This window comes from Rhinopithecus roxellana, chromosome 9 (genome assembly GCF_007565055.1).
Source record: "Rhinopithecus roxellana isolate Shanxi Qingling chromosome 9, ASM756505v1, whole genome shotgun sequence".
NCBI lineage: Eukaryota > Metazoa > Chordata > Mammalia > Primates > Cercopithecidae > Rhinopithecus > Rhinopithecus roxellana.
Genome location: NC_044557.1, coordinates 117,058,467 through 117,076,319, shown reverse-complemented (window position 1 = coordinate 117,076,319; position 17,853 = coordinate 117,058,467). Strand labels below are relative to the sequence as shown.

At 37.2% G+C, this 17,853-nt stretch overlaps 1 protein-coding gene across 14 annotated transcripts in view; it reads left to right on the top strand.

The window, feature by feature from the left end:
• The window catches only part of STAU2 (staufen double-stranded RNA binding protein 2), a 348,991-nt gene that overhangs the window by 81,970 nt on the left and 249,168 nt on the right, over positions 1-17,853 (top strand). The window lies entirely within an intron of this gene.

The following is a 17,853-nucleotide window of genomic DNA, read 5'->3' as shown; positions in this document are numbered from 1 at the left end:
TCAGCTTTTCTTGGCTTCCTTGGTATATTTCATTCTCTCCTGTAACATCGCTGCTTCTAATTGTGATGCATCCAATGGCAGGCTTCCCAGCCCTCAGCTCGGTGTCTACACCATACAGGAGGCACAAAGGACCACACATTTCTCTTGTAGTTGTTTTATTTTCTCTTTTTCTGTATAATATACCCATTGCCTTTATGTTTAGTCTGAGGTTCCCCAATGTAAATAAATAAAGCTAGTTGCCCACTTCAGCACAATAGATATCTTTAGTCACCTGAGTAAGGAACACTTCGGCTATTGTATACTTATTTTATTGCTAATGTACTCTAGTAAATAGATTTATGAGAGTATTACATCTTTATATTTGTTGTATTTTGATATCTATGGTCCTTTGTTGAATTTTGCTACAGTTCTGACTAGTGAATTTATTACTTTTAAATGGAAATAAACTACTTTTATTACTTCTAAATCTATTACTTTTAAAAAGTCTGGTGCTAAAGCAATGAAAAGTCAGACACTAATCCCTGTCCTTGTGGAGCTCATGTTCTTGTAGGGGAGGTAGTCAGTCAATAAGAAGTGGTTAGTCACTGAGAAGGTTGCTTTTGATAAAGACCTCAAAGGAAGAGAGAGAAAAAGCAGTGTGAATTTTGAGAGAGAGAGAGAGAGAGAAAGGGAAAGTATTCCAGGCTCAAGAAATAGCAAGTACAAAGCCCCTGCAGTAGGAGTATGCCTGGCATGGCCTCAAGAGGCTAGTGTGGCTTGATCAGAGTGAACCAAGGGAGAGAGGAGTTAGTATGTGAAATTAGACAGGGATCATGTGGTTTTGATTTTCTTTTTTTCTTTTCTAGATTTTCTGTTAAGAATGTTGGCATTTTTTCTTTGTTGGCAGTTTCTAGTTCCAAGATCTAATTCTTATGGTTGTCGTGAGGGGTACAGTAATTTTATTTATGACTTCTCCAAAGTCATAAATAACGGGCGTGCCTTGGGCCATTCCATGAATAGATAATGTGGACTTTCCCTTCAATTCTTTGGAGTGTCTTTATGATTTTCTGTAGATCACAAAAAAGGGTAAAAAGAATATCAGAAAGTACTAGTAAGCTACCAAGCCATGTTTCAACTGAAAAGCTCTTTCTGTTCACAAAAGTGCAGACCTAACCGTTACTCAGTAGGCTATTAAACCATGATTTCTCATATGACCTTAATTTATAGATGACAACACTTGATTGGATTACAGGGACTCTGGAGCCAAAGATCCAAGGAGATGCTCTTCTCCTTGTCAGAACCCAGATTAATAATTTGCTTCTTAAGGCAGGGAATGAAAGGTGAAGTCCAAGAAACAGGTATCATTTAGAGGGATTTTTGATTTTTTTTTTTTTTTTTTTTTTTTTTTTTTGAGACGGAGTCTCGCTCTGTCACCCAGGCTGGAGTGCAGTGGCCAGATCTCAGCTCACTGCAAGCTCCGCCTCCCGGGTTCACGCCATTCTCCTGCCTCAGCCTCCCGAGTAGCTGGGACTACAGGCGCCGCCACCTCGCCCAGCTAGTTTTTTGTATTTTTAGTAGAGACGGGGTTTCACCTGTTAGCCAGGATGGTCTCGATCTCCTGACCTCGTGATCCGCCCGTCTCGGCCTCCCAAAGTGCTGGGGATTACAGGCTTGAGCCACCGCGCCCGGCCTAGAGGGATTTTTGAAAAGGTTCTTTTATTTTCTACTTAAAGTAATATTAAGCAAAATCAGGTATTACCTATACTGTTTTTCCCCGTCTTCTTCACTGATGCAGTTTCTCCACTGGAACTCATTCAAAGGCCTAAGAAGAACTGAATTTTTCTTTTTTAATGATGAGTGGAGAAAAAAGCATTTATCCATGAGCAAACTCTGTAGATACAACTTGGATTCTGAAGTACCTGTCTCCTTTTATTATGCCCAAGATGTTTGACAATAATTACATCCGGTTATGTATTTTTCTTTATCATTTCAGGTACTTTTCAGTCACAGATATATTATAAAGCAGAAAACATATAAAAATTCATTTGACAAAGTACAAGGTAAAGTTTGGAGAACACTTTGTGCTTTTGTTCTCCCATCTTTCTTATAAAAATTATGTACAGTAGAGAAATAGAATGGCTGAAATTAGACAATTTTTCAATTTTGTATATTCATAGATGAAAAAAGTATTATTGCTTGGCAAATGACCAGAATGACAGACCAGCAGATCAAATGGCCCCTTGGTCTGCTGGTGCAGATTTCCAAAGGGCCACAACTCAAACTAGGTTATGTGAAAATGGGAATTTTTGACCTACGTAACTGGGATATCTCTTGGGGAGAGATTCAGGCATGGTTGGATGTAGGACTTTAGTGTTCTTCTTCCTCATTTTCTATTTCTCTCTTTCTAGCTCTTGCTTCTTTTTTTCTCTACTTTGTTTTCAAATAAGCTGATTCCCATTTGCTGTACTTCATACACTGTATAGTCTGTAGACTTGTACTGAAGAAGGTGCAGTTTTTGTTTTTTGGGTTTTTTTTGATAGTCATTAGAGAAGTCCCCCCAAATACTTTGGAGTAAACTGTCCATCCTGGAATTACTCATTCAAACTCGGTTGGGGGTAGGGAGATACTTTACTTTAGCCAAGCCTGGGTTATATGTCCAACCTGGAGAAACAGGTTAGCCCCATCCAAACTACTCTTCAGGGTACAATTATTTTATGGAGTGGTTCCTCAAAAGCAAATATTTTGAGAGAAAATTATTTCCATTACAGTCAGAACATTTGGTTCAGTTCCTAGTTCTGATGCTTTTAGTTAAGTGATCTTGCACAAGGCTCTGGACCTCCATTAATTTCCTCATTTGCAAAACAGAGATAGTAATAGCAAATGAAGGACTTTCGTGAGGTCATCTTCATTCAGCAGACATTTATTGCATGCCTACTCATTGCCACATGTTGTGTTTGAGTAGAGACTTTGAGGAAAGACAGGCAGTCTAATAGACTAAGTTTAGTAGAAGAGGAAAACAAAAGAAAGAATGATAGATGTGCCCTAATGGTGCTATGGAAGCATTAGGAAGGAACTAAGCACCCCACCCAGATTGGGGCACCAAAGAAGCCTTCCAGGAGGAATGAACTGAATCTTTAAGGTTAACTAGGATTTAGCCAGGTGAGGAGGGCAAGGAAAAGTAATATAGATTTTGGGAACAAAGGCTAGGAATCCTGAGAAGTTTAGTTCATTCATGGACTTACAAGCAGTTTGGTAAGTCTGGAATGAAAAGAGTGAAGTCTAGGCAGGGCCCCAATTTGAATGTCCTGAAGTGCCCATGCCACGTGGTTTGGATTTTATTCTGAAGGTGATTGGGAGCCATTGAAGAATTTTAAGCTGAGGGATGAAATAATTGGATATATGTTTTAGGAATATTGCTTTGGCAGTATGTGGAAAGTAGGTTGGACTGGTTGAAACTTGAAGGGATAAAGAATTACAAAGATGTTGTGGTAATTCAGGCATAATGTGATGCAGGCCTGGAGTGGTAAAGATGGAGAGGAAGGGACAGTGTCTATAGATATTTAGAAGGTAGACTTGATTGCATTTGGGGTATTAAGGATAACTTCAGATATTTGGATGACTAGTAATACTCTTCACCACAAGAGTAGTTGGGGCAGGTTTTTGGAAAGATGAAGAGTTTAATTTGCACTGTGTTGCATTTAAATTGCCTATGAAGTATTTAGGAGTCATTTTATCACTCTTTATGGCCACGATGAAGGGTAGCAAAGATTATCTTTGATTTTAAAGACTTGTTGGAAGTAGATGTGGCAAGAGGTAGTAGAACATCGAGAGCTTTCAGAATAGGTTTGTGTAATACATCTTAAGAAAATGGCAGTTTAGGATTCAACCCAAGTTTGAGTGACCCATCGGCTCTTTGTTCGTTGAAGATGTATCCTTTCTTCCCCAAAGGGTTTATTTATTTGTTAACACTCAGTTTGGAACAATTTTATGGTATACACCCTCATTAGATGTGTTCAGTATATTTTGTGTCAAGGTTACCTTTTGCTAGTGTATCCAGTTCTTGGTCCAATTTCTTATAGCTAGGTTGGTCAAGTTATTTTCTTTTAACATATGTTGAGTCATAGCAAATTAGACAAGAAGAAAATAATTTGGACTATTTTGCCTAAAAGTTACTTGTTTCTATGGCCAGAGTTAGACACTTACTTAAGGCTTCTTGGTTTTTCCTTGTACCTCTGTGAAATAAATCTGTGAGACATGGAAATAATTTTACAGATAGTGATTGTTATCAGTGGAAATTCGATAGGGCGAAAGAAACTTTTGAAGCATCCAAATGGACTTTATTGCGTTATGTTAATTATCAGTAAAATTAATAGCCAAGATTCTGATTTATGAAAACAGCTTGTATATTATATTTCAGTTTATGTTATATAGGCTGATGATTTGTTGCTAAGTATTGTGATGTTGGTGTGCTATTTAAAATTCTGAGATCGTTCAAACTTTGAATATAAGATTTTTCACTCATTTGTAATGCCCTCTTAAAAAGCATATTGGAAAGTAGAACAGTTGATGTTGAATATTCAGTTGTCCGCTTGTATCCCTGGGTTCTGTATCCATGGGCTCAGCATTCGTGGATCCAGCCAATTGTGGATTGAAAATATTCAGGAAAAAAAGGGTGGTTGCACCTGTATTGAACATGTACAGACTTTTTTTTTCTTGTTATTATATCCTAAGCAATGCAGTGTCACTACTATTTTCATAGCATTTACATTGTATTAGATATTATAAGTAATCTAGAGATGATTGAAAGTATATGGGAGGATGTGCATAGGTTATATGCACATACTACCACACCATTTTATATCAGGGACTTGAGCAACTGTGGATTTTGGTAGCTGTAGGGGGTAGGGATGAAGGTCCTGAAACCAGTTCCTCACAGAAACCTAGAGATGACTAGAGATGACTGTATTTGTACCAGCAGTGATATGAACAGTTACAAACCTACAGTTCTGGTTTCTGCCACCAGATGGTGCTTGTATACTGATCAAACAACATACAGACTGGATGAGCTCACTTTGGTTACTATTCCAAGGCCATTAAATTAGAGGTTAAACCATATGAAATTGCCAATATTTGACATTTCTTTGACCTACAAATATGTCAGTTTCATATGTTCAACCTAATAGGAAAAAGTCATACAAGTATACAACATTAAATTATCTTGGATAAATGAAGTAAGCATAAAGTGGTGAAAAACCCAATTTGTTTCAATAGATATAGAACTTTGCCTTTTGTATAGCACATCCCTTGGTTTGGGGAATATATTCTTTTCTCTTTTCTCATATGCTTTACACATGGAATGTGTGTCAGAACTCTTAAACTGATACTACTTCATGTAGATATCACTTTATAGATGTAGAACTGAAAGATAGGCAGCAAGATACTTTTTAAAATCCTTATATATTTTAAAATAGTGTTCAATTATTAACATTAATGTTAAATTAGGATCTTTTTATTTGGGAGAAATTAACCTAAACCCATAACAAAGACGCATTAAAAATAAATTGTCTTTTTAAAACTCTCATAAACCAGAGAAGAAAATTTGAACAAGTTACCAAAGCAAGGATGAAGAAGAGTGAACTTAAGATCAGTATCCCCCATGATCACAGATATAAAAATTATTATTATTATTATTTTGAGACAGTCTTGCTCTGTTGCCCAGGCTGGAGTATAGTGGCGTGATCTTGGCTTACTGCAACCTTTGCTTCCCGAGTTTGCGATTCTTGTGCCTCATCCTCCTGAGTAGCTGGGACTACAGGTGCGTGCCACCACACCTGGCTAATTTTTTGCATTTTTAGTAGAGGCAGGATTTCAGCATGTTGCTCAGGCTGGTCTTGACCTCCAGACCTCAAATGATCTGCCTGCCTCGTCCTCCCAAAGTGCTGGGATTACAGGCATGAGCCACCATGCCCAGCCAGATAAAAATTCTTAACAAAATATTAGCAAATTAAATTCAGCCAAATTTAAATAATATTATGATTAAATGAAGTTTATTCTAGGAAAGCAAGATGAGTTTAGTATTCAGTAATCAAAGTAATTAACCCAATTAATAGAATAAAGGAGAACAACCATATGAGTATCTCATTAGGTTCAGAAAAAGCATTTGACAGAAGTCAGTGCTCATTAATGATATAGACTAGCAAACTAGGAACAGAAGAGAACTTTCTTAATTTGATAAAGGGCTTCTTCAAACAACCGCTAGGTAACATTATGGTCTATAATGGAAGACTGAATACTTGTAAGATCAGGAACAAGGCGGTAATACACACTGTTATAACTTCTGTTCAACATTATACTTGAGGACTGGTATGGCTCATGCCTGTAATCCCAGCACTTTGGGAGGTCAAGGCGGGCAGATTACTTCAGCTCAGGAGTTTGAGACCAGCCTGGGCAACATCACCAAACCCCATCTCTGTTGGCGTGTGCCTGTAGTCCCAGCTACTTGGGAGGGTGAGGTGGGAGGATTGCCTGGGCCTGGGAGGTCAAGGCTTCAGTGAGCTGTGATCACCACTGCATTCCAGCCTTGGCAACACAGTGAGACCCCGCCTCAAAAAAACAACAAAGAACCCCACGTTATACTTGAGTACTATCAAGTGCAACAGTAAGAAGAAACAGATGGGGGAATATTGGAATCGGAGATATAAAACTGTCATCATAGACACCATGATTCTGTATGTAGAAAATATTAAATAGAAACTACTGAAAAGCTACTGAAAAAATGAGTTTAGTAAGGCCACAAGTTGCAAGGTTAGTATACAAAAATCAATGGTATTTCTGCTAAATAGTAATGAGCAGTTGGGGAATTAAATAGCATGAAAACATCATATTCAGAGATCAATTTAATAAAATAGGTACACAACCTGTATACTGAAGGCTATAAAATATTGCTTAAATTAAAGAAGACTATTATTTAAGATTTCAATCCTCCCAAAGTTAATGTGGAGATGCAATGCAATTGTAATCAAAATCATAGTAGGTTTTATTTTTTTCTTTGATAAAATTAAGGTAGTGCTGACATTTGGAGATGCAAAGGACCTGCAGTAGCCAAAACAATTTTGAAAAGAAAACAAAATTGGCTGGCCCACACCACCTGACTTAAAGATTTGCTATAAAGCCACAGTAATCAAGACAACAGAAAATTGACATAGGGACAGATATGTGGATCAGTGGGACAGAATAATACAGCAGTTGGCAAACTATAGCCCATGGGTCACATCTGGCTTGTCTGTTTTTGTATGACTTGCAAACTAAGTAATGTTTTTTACATTTGCAAATGGTTGGAAAAACATTAAAAGTAAGATGATATTTTATAACACATGACATTTAAATGAAATTGAAATTTTAGTGTGTGTCAGTAAAGTTTCACTGGAACACAGCCACAGTCACTTGCTTATGTATTGTATGTACTTGCTTATTTATAGTCTGCTTTTGTGTTACAACAGCAGAGTCAAATAGATGTGATAGATCATATGGCCTGCAAAGCCCAAAATATTTTATATCGGGCCCTTTACAGAAGTTTGCTGATCTCTGGAATATGGAAGCAAGAAATAGATCAGTCCACATATGGTCATTTAATTCTTTCAAAATTCCAGTGAAGGTGCTAATGGGGAAAGGATACTCTTTCCAACAAATAATAGTAAAATAATTGACCTTTCAGACAGAAAAAAAAAAAAAGAACCTGGGCCGGGCGCAGTGGCTCATGCCTGTAATCACAGCACTTTGGGAGGCCAAGGCAGGTGGATCACCTGAGGTTGGGAGTTCGAGACCAGCCTAACCAACATGGAGAAACCCTGTCTCTACTAAAAATACAAAATTAGCTTGGCATGGTGGTGTATGCCTGTAACCCCAGCTACTCGGGAGGCTGAGGCAGGAGAATTGCTTGAACCTGGGAGGCGGAGGTTGTGGTGAGCTGAGATTGCCCCATTGCACTCTAGCCTGGCAACAGGAGTGAAACTTCATCTCAAAAAAACAACAACAACAACAACAAAAAAAAAACCTGAACCTTGACTTCACATCGTAGACAAAAATAATTCAGAAATGGGCCTTAGACCTATATGTAAAAGTTAAAGTAAAATTTCCAGAAGAACATACTTTGCTACTTTGGAAATAGACAATTCTTAGAACACAAAAAGCATGGATCATGCAAAAATTGAGAAATTACATGTCATCAAAATTTAAACTTCTGGTACTTGAAAGACACTTTACAAAATGAAAAAGCAAGACATAGATTAGAAGGAAACGCTTGTAATACATGTATTTGAAAGAGGACTTCAGAATATATAAAGGAATACCTCCAACTCATTAATAAGACAAAACTGGACAATATTTTTGAATAGACAATAAAGAAGAGATAAGAATGGCTAATAAACACATGAAGAGATGCTCAAAGTGATTAGTCATCAGGGAAATGCAAATTAAAACCATAGCTAAAGTTTAAAAAGACCGACAACACCTAGTGTCATGGTGGGGCAACTGGAAGTCTCATACATTGCTGCTGGGGATATAAAATGGTACAGGCACCTTGTCAGAGTTTATTCTGTTCTTATGAAGTTAAGCATATAGTACTTATCTTACCACCCAGCAAATTCCATGTGGTATTTAAGATAAATGAAAATATGTGGCCATTCAAAGGCTTGTACATGAATGTTTGTAGCCCCAAATTGGAAACAACCCAAATATCTACCACTAGGTAAATGGTTACACTGTAACATAACAATTACTTGGAATACTATTCAGCAGGAAAACTTGTGATTCATCCAATGATATGCATGAATCTCAGAAACTATGCTGAGCAAAAGAAGACAGGACAGATACATAGTGTAGATACTGTAAGATTCTATTTTTGTGGAATTCTAGAATAGGCAAAACTAATCCATAGTGACAGAAAGACGTTCTTTGATTGCCTAGATTTGGGGGGTGGGAATTTCCTATACAAGGAAACTTTTGGGAGTGATAGAAATGTTCTGTATTTTCATTTTGGTGATTGTTAATATGAGTGTATGTCAAAATTCATCCAACTATGAGCCTAAAATAGGCACGTTTCATTAAATGTAAATTTTACCTCAATAACATTGATTTTAAAAATACATTTTGTAATCCTCCATTTTCTTTGAGGCTAAAAATATTTATAAGAAAGCGCCAGGTTTTTGCTTCTGAAGCATTTGGCCAGAAACATTGTAAATGTTTTTCTAGAGGCTAAAATGATATTTACCTTATAGGGTGTTTGAGGACAGAATGATAGGCTGGTTCAGTTGCTTAGCTTCTGCCTTTGTGCACTAATTGTTGTTATAATTGTTAGCCTTTATTGCATTTTAACTTGTTTCGTTACAAGTACAAACTCTGGAGTTGGAATCATAGCTGTGTGGATTTGAGCAGGTTATTCGACTTCTAATTCTCAGTTAACTCACCTGTAAGTTAGGAGAATAAATAATGCTTCCTTACAGTGTTGTTTTCAGGTTTTAATAAAGTAATTCAGTGACTATGCATGGCCCTTTACCTTACTTTACCGTAGTGTTTTGAGTTCCTTTAAATAATCTAAATATCAGTGTATTTGTACAATTGTTGTTATACTGTGTTGTTGTTACTGTGGGAACGTTGTTGTTCCTGTTGTTACTGTGGGAAACTTAAAAGAATTTACGTCTGCTTAATTAAAAAAATTAATAAAATCAGGCTGTGATTCTGTTATTATTTCTGGGTATATGCTTTATAGAAGGAATGGCTGATTCTCTATTACATATGAATATTTTTGGCCCGTGGTTAAAATTTAGTTGACCCTGGAATAATACTGCCACTGTAACCCAGAGAATCATTTCTCCCTTAGAAAACTGTGCATTTATATAAGGAGTCATTAAGTTAGGATTTAAACATGAGCTTTGGAAAATCTGTGGCCTTGTGTAATTATATGCAGCATTTTATACACATACCTCTTCTGCCTTGTCTAGCATGGTAGCCATTCATTTTATCTTTGGTCTTTCAGCTTTCTTAACGTTCATTCCCAAGGAATATCTAGTCTATTTTCTTGCCACAGAGTTAGTATTCAGATACTAATAACTTGGTAATACATTTACCATGATAGAACTTCAGGACTCCATGCTCCTTTGTTCTGCTTTTAGAGGCAGCCAGGCAGGCGCAGGGATCACCACTTAATTTTAGATTAGAGACTGTTTAAAATACCTGTGTGTTTGTTAAATACAATTTTTTTTCCCCAAGCCGGTGTCTTGCTGTGTCGCCCAGGCTGGAGTGCAATGACATGATCTCAGCTCACTGCAACTTTGCCTCCCAGGTTCAAGCGATTCTCCTGCCTCAGCCTCCTGAGTAGCTGGGATTACAGGCGCGCACCACTGTGCCCAGCTAATTTTTGTGTTTTTAGTAGAGACAGGGTTTCAACATGTTGGTCAGGCTGGTCTCGAACTCCTGACCTTGTGATCTGCCCACGTTGGCCTCCCAAAGTGCTGGGATTACAGGATATGTCACAAAAGGTTTAACATTTTTCATATCCCCTTTAAACAAAAACAAAAGCATAAGTCAACAGAGCCAATTCTTAATTTTAAAAGTGTTTTTACAACAAGGGGTCTATCTAGAATGGGTGAAATGAATAGTGTTCTCTATTCTTTTATTTGAGGCTAATTTTATTAATCTGTTGCTCAAGCTCTGAAAAACAAATACAATACTTGGTTTATTTTGTGTTTGAAGCAATGCTCTCTCACAAATACCTTTATTTTCTGTTCAGTTGAGCAAAATCTTGCTTAACAATGCTTATTGTGTTTAAAAAAAAATCTGGGTACAATGACAGTTTAAATTATGAAGCTCTTTTTTTCTTTTTTTGAGACAGAGTTTCGCTCTTGTTGCCCAGGGTGGAGTGCAGTGGCGCGATCTCAGCTCACTGCAACCTTCACCTCCCAGGTTCAAGCAATTCTCCTGCCTCAGCCTCTTGAGTAGCTGGGACAACAGGCATGCGCCACCATGCCAGGCTAATTTTGTATTTTTAGTAGAGACAGGTCTCTCCATGTCGGTCAGGCTGGTCTTGAACTCCCCACCTCAGGTGATCCACCTGCCTTGGCCTCCCAAAGTGCTGGTATTATGGGTGTGAGCCACTAAGCCTGGCCGTGAAGTTCTTTTTAATGTCATGTGACATATAAATACGTGGGCTTTCAGTATTCAGAATTCTGAAAGATTTATATAGGTTGCCAGTCATTGCTCTAAAAATTTTGAAACTTTTGAAGTTTTTTTTTCTGCTTTGTTTTGGAGGGTTCCTTTATGAATCAAAAAACAATGTTATCCACCAGCTGTTTCTCCTTAATACTCAATCACTTTTTATGCATTTTCTTCAAATACTGATTTTCAGTAAAGGTTTTGTGAAGTTTTAATGTCCATTGGATTTAGAAAGAATTTTAAGTATGGTTGGTTTTTTTTTCGTTGCTGTTTTTTTTTTTTTTTTTGAGATGGAGTTTCGCTCTGTCACCCAGGCTGGAGTACAGTGGCTTGATCTCAGCTCACTGCAACCTCCACCTCCTGAGTTCAAGCGATTCTTCTGCCTCAGCCTCTGGAGTAGCTGGGACTACAGGGACGTGCCACCATGCTCAGCTAATTTTTGTATTTTTAGTAGAGACAGGGTTTCACCATGTTGGCCAGGCTGGTCTTAAACTCCTGACCTCGTGACTCACCCGCCTTGGGCTCCCAAAGTGCTGGGATTACAGGCATGAGCCACCATGCCCAGCATAAGTATGGTTTTTAAAACAAATTTGCTTTGACTGTTAATGAGGGTTTATGTTACATGTTTATAGAAGTTTCTGCAATAACATAATTTCTTGGAAATGTAATATTGTGTCTAATAAATTCTGGGTATGATTTTGGGTGATCATCAAATAGGCCATGTTCCAAACTTTGTTTTTATGTTGGTTACTGGAAACTTAGAATGCATTTTCTCATAGAAACATTATGATAAATGGTGGTAAACTTCCCAAGATATTTTTTTTTTTTTTTGAGGCGGAGTCTCGCTCTGTCACCCGGACTGGAGTGCAGTGGCCGGATCTCAGCTCACTGCAAGCTCCGCCTCCCGGGTTTACGCCATTCTCCTGCCTCAGCCTCCAGAGTAGCTGGGACTACAGGCGCCCGCCACCTCGCCCGGCTAGTTTTTTGTATTTTTAGTAGAGACGGGGTTTCACCGTGTTAGCCAGGATGGTCTCGATCTCCTGACCTTGTGATCCGCCCGTCTCGGCCTCCCAAAGTGCTGGGATTACAGGCTTGAGCCACCGCGCCCGGCGATATTTTTTTTTTAAATTGAGATGGAGTCTTGCTCTGTCATCCAGGCTGGAGTGCAGTGGCATGATCTTCGCTCACTGCAACCTCCCCTACCTGAGTTCAAGAGATTCTCATGCCTCATCCTCCCAAGTGGCTGGGACTACAGGCATGGGCCACCACACCCGGCTAATTTTTATTTTTATTTAGTAGAGATGGGGTTTTACCATGTTGGTCAGGCTGGTCTCGAACTCCTGACCTCAGGTGATTTGCCCACCTCGGCCTCCAAAAGTGCTGGGAATGCAGGTGTGAGCCACTGTGCCCAGCCCCCCAAGATACTTCTTAAAACCCCATGTTACTGAGTGTGACTATTGTACCTTTTAAATAGTTTTTGTTTTTGTTTTGATATGGAGTCTTGCTCTGTCGCCAGGCTGGAGTGCAGTGGTGCAATCTTGCCTCACTGCAACCTCTGCCTCCTGGGTTCAAGCGATTCTTGTGCCTCAGCTTCTCGAGTAGCTGGGATTACAGGTGTGTGCCACCACGCCCAGCTAATTTTTGTACTTTTAGTAGAGACAAGGTTTCACCATTTTGGCCTGGCTGGTCTCGAACTCCTGACCTCAGGTGATCTGCCTGCCTCGGCCTCCCAAAGTGCTGGGATTACAGGCATGAACCACTGCACCCAGCCTCTGAATTCTTTTTAGCAAATAAAGTTGTCATTGACACCTAAACCTGGTAAAGACAGTACAGAAAAGGAAGTTTCAATCTAATACCAGTATAAATATAGAAGAAAAAAATGAGCAAATAAAATCTGATGTAAAATTAGTAATATTATATGCCTTCTAAAAATTTATGTTGAATTTAATTCATTTATTTGAATACTTTTATTACTATAACTATTGAAGGTTATGAATTCTCCTTTGACCATTGTTTTCCATTTGTACTATAGTTTCTACTATGTAGTATTTTCATTATTCTTTCAGTATTGTTTTTCCAGTTTGTATTTTCCCTTTCATGTACAAATTGTTTAATAAAGGTTTTATTTTTCAAGTAGAAGGGCCCTTTGCTTTTTAAAATTTTGTTATTAATTTCTAGTTTGTTGTATTTTGATTTGAGACTGTAATATCTCCACCTTGTGGCACCTCCTTATGCTTTCTTTGAGATCAAATGGAGGATCATGTGTACACACATATAAACATAACATCTTCTGTAAGATTTTGTTGCTTTGGTCTTTTATATGGTGTGTTTTTTTTTTTTTTGGTCTACTTGATCTGTCTTGTACTGAGAGTGGGGGGTTAAAATGTCTTAGTATTTATGTGCTTCTGTTTATATACCCTTGCATCTCCTGTAGTTTTTGGCTTCCGGTGGCTGCTGCGTTATTTGGTGCATAGGTATTTATAACTGTTATATATCACTGAAGAATTGTAGATTTGAGCATTAATACCTAGTGTTAGCCATTAATACCTTTTTGCTTGAATTCTGCTTTGTCTGATAATCAGCATAACAATCACTGCTTTCTGTTTTCATTAAGCTAGTATAACTTTTTAGCCCTTCTCTGTTTTTGGTGTCTGTTGTGTATAGTGTATATTTGGGCCTTGTTTTATGAGACAAGTTTAAAATCTTTTTTGTTTAAGCCTGAAATGTATTTGAGTTGAGAAATAAAGGCAGATTTTTTTTTTTTTGATAGTCTGATTTGGCATTTGGTTGACAGTGGGTGTTTACCAAAACTGTATGCTGCTCTACCGTTTGGGCAGAATATATTTGAAGTGTATGATAAGATGAAAGCATTTTATAAAACATGTTATTTTAGCAAAAGGATATTGAAATTAACAGTGTTTTGATGTTTTCTACCCTTTCGGAGTATATAAAATTAAACTGCTAAGGGAAACAATAGCAGATATAATTCATAATCATTTGATAAGTCATAGTAATACTGTTTTGGAATACTTCCCAGAAATGGAGAAACTGAATAATTGTAGCAAATGTGTAATGCATCCTTCATAAGTCAGGTAGTTTCTAGTTATTTGCTTTCAACAAATTGTAAAGGGACCTAACATCAGTTGCCACATCACTAAAAATATTCTGATGGTAGATCACAGTGTATGTTTTGGCATAGAAAAAATTGAGTGACCTTGTTATAACAAAACTCAGAGTGATTTAATTTTTAATGTGAATTACATTTCTTAGTGATTATACCTGAAATAAGTGAAATAAGAGTAGAATTGAGAACCTATCTCATTTTAGCAGTAAGAAATATTCTTTTTTAGATACATCAATATAAAGAAAAAAAGTCTATAAATGTCAGTGAGATTCATATCCATTAATATTTTACTTTTTGTTTGAAAATTACGTGGCCGGGCACAGTGACTCACGCCTGTAATCCCAGCACTTTGGGAAGCTGAGGCGGGTGGATCACGAGGTCAGGAGATTGAGACCATTCTGGCTAACATGGTGGTGAAACCTTGTCTCTACTAAAAATACAAAAAAAAATTAGCCGGGCATGGTGGTGGGCACCTGTAGTGCCAGCTACTTGGTAGGCTGAGGCAGGAGAATGGTGTGAACCCGGGAGTCGGAGCTTGCAGTGAGCTGAGATCCCGCCACTGCAATCCAGCCTGGATGACAAAGCAAGACTCTGTCTAAAAATAATAATAATAATAAAAAGGAATTAAAAAATTATGTATTAAAATTTATAATATTTGTTTCATTATCTGCTAATAATTGCAATAATTGCTCATTGCACAAAATATTTTTTAACTTACATGGAAATATGATCTATAATTGTAATTAATATGTCCATTTTTGTTTCATAGAATTATGGTAGAATGAGAAATAAAAGACTTCTAGTTATAAAATATGAAATTAGGATAAAATTATTTGGAGAAAGTGCAGTAAAATGTAAGTTAAACAAGATACAACTGGTGTAAAATTTCTGTTGTATTTAACAGAATTTATGTATTTTTTAAGTAGATAAGGATGGATGTCAGCTTGCTTTGATAGTTCAGTTTCTTTGGATACACTTAAAAGAGTGACATAATTTTATTTTAAGATGTAAATATTTACAGTAAATTAGAAACTACTTTTCTAATTTACTGTAATTTTCTAATTTTCTTTTGCAAGTACTTAATGAAATTTTTAAAATGTGAATCAAAACTTTAGCTATAAGAAGAAATATGCAAGAATATGTGTAATTTTCTAAATTTTTTTTTGTGGGGTATGAGCATTCAAATTTGAACACTATTGCCATAGATTTATTTGAAAAAGAAGCTAAATTAGATACGGCTATTGCAGAATGCAGACAAGGTGAACATTTTTATCCTGATTTACACATGCATAGGCAAATATGGTAGTTTAAGAAATGGCTTGATAATTAAAAGAGTTCTTTCTTTTTTTTTTTTGAGACAGTCTTGTTCTGTCACCTAGGCTGAAAGTACAGTTGCACGATCATGGCTCAGTGCAGTCATGACCTTCTGGGCTCAAGTGATCCTTCCACCTCAGCCTCTCTAGTAGTTGGGACACCGTGATGTCTGGCTAATTTTTTATTTTTTGTAGAGATGGGGTCTCACTGTGTTGCTCAGGCTGGTCTCAAACTCATGGGCTCAACCAATCCTCCTGGCTTGGCCTCCCAATGTGTTGGGATTACAGGGGGTCGGCCAGCGTGCCTGGACAGTTAAAAGGGTCTTGAGCTTGAACATAGCAGTCATAGTTAATTTTTTGAGCTCAGTTATACCAAAAATTAAAATCTTTTTTTTCTTTTCTAGTATATAATATAATCCTCCCATTTATAAAATAATAAAATTGTATTTATCACCTTACTAGTATGTATAGGTAAAAATATTTATCTTGAACCATTAGAGGGCAGCATGGTTTTATCTTTGGAATTAACTTTCACAACATGTAAATACTTTTGAGTCACAGGCTTAATATAAGCATGATTAAAATAAACTGTGAAATTTTAAGTTAAAATTAAAATATTTCATTTGGAATTTTTGTAATATAAAAAATGTGGTAGCAAGATAAAGTAAGTCCTCCTTTTCTTTTTTCCCTCCCCTTCCTTCTTCCTAACCACATTAGAACTTTTACGAAATTCAAAAGTTATACAACTTGATTCTAAACTTAATATTCACCTTGATTTTCAGATGAAGCGTTACCTAAGTCAGTGTTGTATAAGATGTTCCATGGTAAAAGGGATTTGAAGACAAATTTTGGAAATGCTGCATACTGTATCTCTCTTAAAAATTCCTAAAGGTGTCATGAAGAAAACTATTTACCTAAGCGGTTCCCAACCCTAACAGAACATCAGGCTTTCCTGGGCAGCTTTAAAAATTCTGATGCCCAGACTTTATCTCAACTAATTAAATCAGAATTTCTGATTGCAGAGCTTGAACCCTAGTGTTTTTTAAAACTTCCTCAGGTAGTTCTATGTCCAGTCATTTAAATACTGGTCCCCACAACCTAAAACACATTACCCTCTATTAACATCAAAGATTATGAGATAATTTAAATAGTCGTAGAACTTTTGAAAGAAGTAAAGAAGAAGGTAAGAATTACAGTTAACCACACTCCTTAGGGACAATTGTTCTGGACAGCTAGCTTCCTCACATTGCTGAGGATTCACTTTTTTTTGGAAACTAAAACTTTACTTAGTTCAGTAATTTTGGATACAAATAATTTCTAAAAGTTATGGCGTATATTTTTTATATCCTTAAATAGAAAATGCCACAATTCTTAGCATAAAGAATCCTTCCTGTTGACTCATTGTCAACCTTATAAACAATAAGTATTATCATAAGCCTCATGAGATATATACACGGTTTGTCCTTATACCAGATAATCCTAGACATCTGTTTCTAGAGTACTCAAATGTGCTTTTAGTTACTTTCCAAATCATTCTTGGCAGTCAGATTGTCGCCTTATTTCTTGTTTTTGTTAGTGCACCTTTGCATATTGCTTCCTCCTTTCTTTAATGCTTTTCAATTGCTATTATCTTGAAAACTGATACTATAGTTTGAATTTGGGGCAAAGTAAGAGTAGCAGGGCTTTAATTAAGCCCTAAGATGTCCCCTTAAGTGTGGAGTATATTGAGTTTTATCTAGTTGGTGGATTTTTTTACTTCAGAATTCATTTTTGTCTGTCATATATTTTGCTAAGAATCTGCCTTTTGAGTAGTATGAAGTGGCCAGATAGTTCAATACAGGTTTGGTGAATATCTATATATATGTATGTGTAAGTGTGTTACACATATATATTTAATGACATGAAGTACTTTGGTTGCTTTGGTTGTTTGGGATTGGACAGAAATAACAGCTTTTTTTTTTTTTTTTTTTGAGACGGAGTCTTGCTCTGTCACCCAGGCTGGAGTGCAATGGCGTGATCTCCGCTCACTGCAACTTCCACCTCCCGGGTTCAAGCGATTCTCCTGCTTCAGCCTTCCGAGTAGCTGGTATTACAGGCGCCTGCCAGCACACCCGCCAGCACGCCCGGCTAAGTTTTTTTTTTGTATTTTTAGTGGAGACGGGGTTTCACTGTGTTGGCCAGGCTGGTCTTGAACTCCTGACCTCGTGATCTGCCTGCCTTGGCCTCCCA